Source organism: Triticum dicoccoides, chromosome 7B, assembly GCF_002162155.2.
Source record: "Triticum dicoccoides isolate Atlit2015 ecotype Zavitan chromosome 7B, WEW_v2.0, whole genome shotgun sequence".
In the NCBI taxonomy this organism is placed as follows: domain Eukaryota; kingdom Viridiplantae; phylum Streptophyta; class Magnoliopsida; order Poales; family Poaceae; genus Triticum; species Triticum dicoccoides.
The window spans coordinates 475,388,892-475,395,370 of NC_041393.1; positions in this window are offsets into that span (position 1 = coordinate 475,388,892).

Consider the following 6,479-nt stretch of genomic DNA (forward strand, 5'->3'; position numbering starts at 1 on the left):
TTGGTTCTACTGTTTAGATATGTTCCTAGAGAAAATTTAGTTGAGAGTTTATAGTAGCAAATTGTGCAGACTAGGTCCGTAAACTGAGGATTGACCTCATTGTTGCACAGAAGGCTTATGTCCTTAATACACCGCTCAGTGTGTTGTACCTCGAGCGTCGTCTGTGGATGTTGCGAACATCTGAAATACACGTTTTGATGACTACATGATAGTTCAGTGCGTAATGTTAAACGGTTTAGAATTGAGGCACCAAAGACATTTTTGAAATGTTGCAGAACATATGAGATGTTCCAAGAGTTGAAATTGGGATTTCAGGCTCGTGCCCACGTCAATAGGTATGAGACCTCTGACAAGTTTCTTAAGCCTGCAAACTAAGGGAGAAAAGCTCAACTGTTGAGCATGTGCTCAGATTGTCTGAGTACTACAATCGCTTGAATCGAGTGGGATCTATCTTCCAGATGAGATAGTGATGGTTCTCCAAAGTCACTGCCACCAAGCTACTAGAGCTTCGTGATGAACTATAACATATCAGGGATAGATATGATGATCCTTGAGCTATTCGCGATGTTTAACACCGCGAAAGTAGAAATCAAATAGGAGCATCAATTGTTGATGGTTAGTAAAACCACTAGTTTCAAGCAGGGAAGGGGCAAGAAGGGATACTTCATGAAACAACAAATCAGTTGTTGCTCTAGTGAAGAAACCCAAGGTTGAACCCAAACCCGAGACTAAGTTCTTCTGTAATGAGGGGAATGGTCACTGAAGCAGAACTACCCTAGATACTTGGTAGATGAGAAGGCTGGCAAGGTCGACAGAAGTATATTGGATATACATTATATTAATGTGTACTTTACTAGTACTCCTAGTAGCACCAGGGTATTTTATACCGGTTCGGTTGCTGAGTGTTAGTAACTCGAAATAAAAAGCTATGGAATAAATGGAGACTAGCTAAAGGTGAGATGACAATATATGTTGGAAGTGTTTCCAAGTTTGATGTGATCAAGCATCGCATGCTCCCTCTACCATCGAGATTGGTGTTAAACCTAAATAATTGTTATTTGGTGTTTGCGTTGAGCATAGACATGATTGGATTATGTTTATCGCAATACGATTATTCATTTAGGGAGAATAATGGTTACTCTGTTTATTTGAATAATACCTTCAACGGTCTTGCACCTAAAATGAATGGTATATTAAATCTCGATCGTAGTGATACACATGTTCATGCCAAAAGATATAAGATAGTAATGATAGTACCACATACTTGTGGCACTGCCATTTGAGTCATACTGGTATAAAACGCATGAAGAAGCTCCAGTTGATGGATCTTTGGACTCACTCGTTTTTGAAAAGATTGAGACATGCGAACCATGTCTATTGGTATATATGCATGAAGAAACTCCATACAGATGGATCGTTTGTACTCACTTGATTTTGAATCACTTGAGACATGCAAATCATACCACATGGGCAAGATGACTGAAAGGCCTCATTTTTCTAGTGAGATGAAACAAGAGAGCAACTTGTTGGAAGTAATACATTTGATGTGTGCAATCCAATGAGTGCTGAGGCACACAGTGAATATCGTTATGCTCTTACTTCACACATGATTTGAGTAGATTCTAATTATATTTACTTGATGAAACACGAGTCTAAATTATTGAAAGGTTCAAGCAATTTTAGTGTGAAGTTGAAGATCATCGTGGCAAGAGGATAAAATGTCTATGATATGATCATAGAGATGAATATCTGAGTTACGAGTTTGGTACACAATTAAGACCTTGTGGAAATTGTTTCATAATTAATACCGCCTAGAACACCATAGTGTGATGGTGTGTCCGAACATCATAAATGCACCCTATTGGATATGGTGCATACCATGATGTCTCTTATCCAATTACCACTATCGTTTATGGGTTAGGCATTAAAGACAACCACATTCACTTTAAATAGGGCACCACGTAATTCCATTGAGATGACACCGTATGAACTATGGTTTAGAGAATCTGTCATTTCTTAAAAGTTTGGGGCTATGACGCTGATGTAAAAAGTTTTGCCTGATAAGCTCAAACCCAAAGCGAATAAAATGCATCTTCATAGGACACCCAAAAATAGTTGGGTATACCTCCTAATTCAGATCCGGAAGCAAAAGTGATTGTTTCCAGAAACGGGTCCTTTCTCGAGGAAAAGTTTCTCTTGAAAGAATTGAGTGGGAGGATGGTGGAGACTTGATGAGGTTATTGAACCATCACTTCAACTAGTGTGTAGCAGGGCACATGAAGTTGTTCCTATGGCGCCTACACCAATTGAAGTGGAAGCTGATGATAGTGATCATGAAACTTCAGATCAAGTCACTACCAAACCTCGTAGGTCGACAAGGATGCGTACTACTTCAGAGTGGTATGTAATCTTGTCTCAGAGGTCATGTTGCTAGATAACAATGAACCTATGAGCTATGGAGAAGCGATGGTGGGCCCAAATTCCGACGAATGGCTCGAGGCCATAAAATCCGAGAGAGGATCCATGTATGAAAACAAAGTATAGACTTTGGAAGAACCACTTGATGGTCGTAAGGCTGTTGAGTACATACGGATTTTAAAAGGAAGACGGACAATGATGGTAAGTGTCACCATTAAAAAAGCTCGACTTGTCGCTAAGATGCTTTCCGACAAGTTCAAGGAGTTGACTACGATGAGACTTTCTGACTCATAGTGATGCTAAGAGTCTGTTGGAATTATATTAGCAGTTACTACATTATTTATGAAATCTTGCAGATAGGATGTCAAAAGATTGTTTCCTTGACGATTTTCTTGAGGAAAGGTTGTATATGATACAACCGGAAGGTTTTGTCAATCCTATAAGATGCTAACAAGTATGCAAAGCTCCAGCAATCCTTCTATGGACTGGAGTAAGCATCTCGGAGTTGGAACATACACTTTGATGAGATGATCAAAGATTTTGGGTTTATACAAATTTTATGAGAAACTTGTATTTCCAAAGAAGTGACTGGGAGCACTATAGAATTTCTGATGGGTATATGTTGTTGACATATTGTTGATCGGAAATGCTGTAGAATTTCTGGAAAGCATATAGGGTTGTTTGAAAGGTGTTTTTCAATGAAAACCTGGATTAAGCTACTTGAACATTGAGCATCAAGATCTATAAGGATAGATCAAAACGCTTAATAGTACTTTCAAATGAACACATACCGTGACAAGATTTTGAAGGAGTTCAAAATAGATCGGCAAAGAAGGAGTTCTTGGTTGTGTTGCAAGGTGTGAGTATTGAGGAAGACTCAAGACCTGACCATGGCAGAAGAGAGAGAAAGGACGAAGGTCGTCCCCTATGCTTTAGACGTAGGCTCCACAGTATGCTATGCTGTGTACCGCACCTGAAGTGTGCCTTGCCATGAGTCAGTCAAGGGGTACAAGTGTGATCAAGGAATGGATCACAGGACAACGGTCAAGGTTATCCTTAGTAACTAGTGGACTAAGGAATTTTCTCAATAATGGAGGTGGTAAAAGAGTTCGTCATAAAGGGTTACGCCGATGAAAACTTTGACACTAATATGGATGACTCTGAGTAGTAGACCGGATTCGTATAGTAGAGCAGTTATTTGGAATAGTTCCAAATAGCACGTGGTAGCTGCATCTAGGAGATGACATAGAGATTTGTAAAGCACACACGGATCTGAAAGATTCAGACCGGTTGACTAATAACCTCTCTCACAAGCGAGATATGATCAAACCCAATGGGTGTTGGATTCATTAAAATCACATAGTGATGTGAACTAGATTATTGACTCTAGTGCAAGTGGGAGACTGTTGGAAATATGCCCTAGAGGCAATAATAAAATGGTTATTATTGTATTTCCTTATTCATGATAATTGTCTATTGTTCATGCTATAATTGTATTAACTGGAAACCGTAATACATGTGTGAATACATAGACCACAACATGTCCCTAGTGAGCCTCTAGTTGACTAGCTCGTTGATCAATGGATGGTCATGGTTTCCTGACCATGGACATTAGATGTCAGTGATAGCGGGATCACATCATTAGGAGAATGATGTGATGGACAAGACCCAATCCTAAGCGTAGCACAAGATCGTGTAGTTCGTTTGCTAAAGCTTTTCTAATGTCAAGTATCATTTCCATAGACCATGAGATTGTGCAACTCCCAGATACCGTAGGAATGCTTTGGGTGTACCAAACGTCACAACATAACTGGGTGGCTATAAAGGTACACTACAGGCATCTCCGAAAGTGTCTGTTGGGTTGGCGCGAATCGAGACTGGGATTAGTCACTCCGTATGATGGAGAGGTATCTCTAGGCCCACTCGATAATGCATCATCATAATGAGCTCAATGTGACTAAGTAGTTAGTCACGGGATCATGCATTACGGAACGTGTAAAGTGACTTGCCGGTAACGAGATTGAACGAGGTATTGGGATATCGACGATCGAATCTCGGGCAAGTAACATACCGATTGACAAAGGGAATTGTATACGCGAATGATTGAATCCCCGACATCGTGGTTCATCCGATGAGATCATCGTGGAACATGTGGGAGCCAACATGGTTATCCAAATCTCGTTGTTGGTTATTGGCCGAAGAACGTCTCGGTCATGTCTGCATGGTTCCCGAACCCATAGGGTCTACACACTTAAGGTTCGGTGATGGTAGAGTTGTTATGGGAAATAGTATGTGGTTACCGAAGGTTGTTCGGAGTCCCAGATGAGATCCCGGACGTCATGAGGAGTTCCGAAATGGTTCGGAGGTGAAGATTTATATATGGGAAGTCCAATTTCAGTCGCCGAAATGGTTTCAGGGGTTATCAGTATTGTACCGGGACCACCGAAAGGTGTCCGGAGGTCCACCGGGTGGGGCCACCTGCACCGAGGGACTTAATGGGCTGAATATGGGAGGGAACTAGCCCCTAGTGGGCTGGTGCGCCCCTCCCCAAGGGCCCAAGGCGCCTACGGTTGGAAACCCTAGGGGAGGGGGCGCCTCCACCTTGCTTGGGGGGCAAGCATCCCCTCCTGGCCGCCCCCCCTCTAGATGGGATCTAGTGGGGCCGACCCCCTCTCCCCTTCACCCTATAAATAGAGGGTGGGTGGGAGGGCTGCATTAACCTTCCTTGGCGCAGCCCCTCCCTCCTCCAACTCTTCCTCCTCCTCCGTAGTGCTTGGCGAAGTCCTGCAGGAATACCACGAGCTCCATCACCATGCCGTCGTGCTGCCGGAGTTCTCCCTCAACTTCTCCTCTTCCCTTGCTGGATCAACAAGGAGGAGACGTCCCCGGGTTGTACGTGTGTTGAGTGCGGAGGCACCGTTGTTCGGTGCTTAGATCGTAATCGACCGCGATCTGAATTGCTACGAGTACTACTCCTTCATCCATGTTCTCGTAATGCTTCCGTTTCACGATATTCAAGGGTATGAAGATGCACTCCCCCTCCCTCGTTGCTAGTCTCTCCATAGATTGATCTTGGTGATGCATAGAAAATTTTCAATTTCTGCTATGTTCCCCAACACCTTGGTACCCGGACCTGGCCAACTTCATGGCAGTAACTCACCATGGCTACAACGTCCTCGAGATGCTAGGGAACCGCGACATCATCACTATCACGTGCGAGGAGAAAGACGTGGTGTGATCCCTTGAGTACGCCTACCAGGCTGTAGCAGTCGAAGACCCAGACAATGAAGGCGCCATCTACCCTCCTAAGGCCATCCCCAAGAAGAAGAAGCGGCTGCTCCACCAAGGGCCTCAGGAGAGCGGTATATTCAGCGGCACCACTTCAGGACCTGCGCCCATAGATGGGGTGCCTCCCTCCCTTGCGTAGGAAGGCACACCCGGCGCCCTCCTCGAGCTGGCTCAGGGGCTCCCTTCTGGAGGGCCTCCGACCTAGCCAATGTCACGAGGGAGGCGCTCGGGCACCACGTGGAGGCATGCTTTGCCGCACGCTTCCCTCATCAGGGCAGAAGGCACGAGGTGCCTGGTTCTCGGGAGTTCATCACCAAGGCCACCGAGGAGCTTCAAGGGGAAATAGCCATGCACGGCGACTGCCACCTACAACCTAGCGCAGGTCCATGTACTGGCGAGGATAGTGAGCTGCGCATCTGCATCGACTACCTCGGGCTCAATAGGGCCGTGTTTCAGGAGCGCTTCTGGCCATCGCACGTTGGTCGGTGTGAAGGCCCCCCTCACAACTACGTTCGCATGCCCTTTTGGCCTGCCGAATGCGGCTGTCACCTTCCATCGACTCATGCAGGGCACCCTGGCGGCTCGTGAGGCCAGGAGCCAGGCGATCCTGAGGGAGGAAGAGCCAGAACCTCCGGGGTCTCCCAGAAAACGGCCAGCGGATGGCACCTAAGGAGCAACTTCTTCGGCAAGCGCCTTCAGCTACTTTGACATGTCTCCAGCAACGGTGCCAGGTGACTTTTTTTAGTTTACTCAGTCGGGGGCACCCCTCGGGT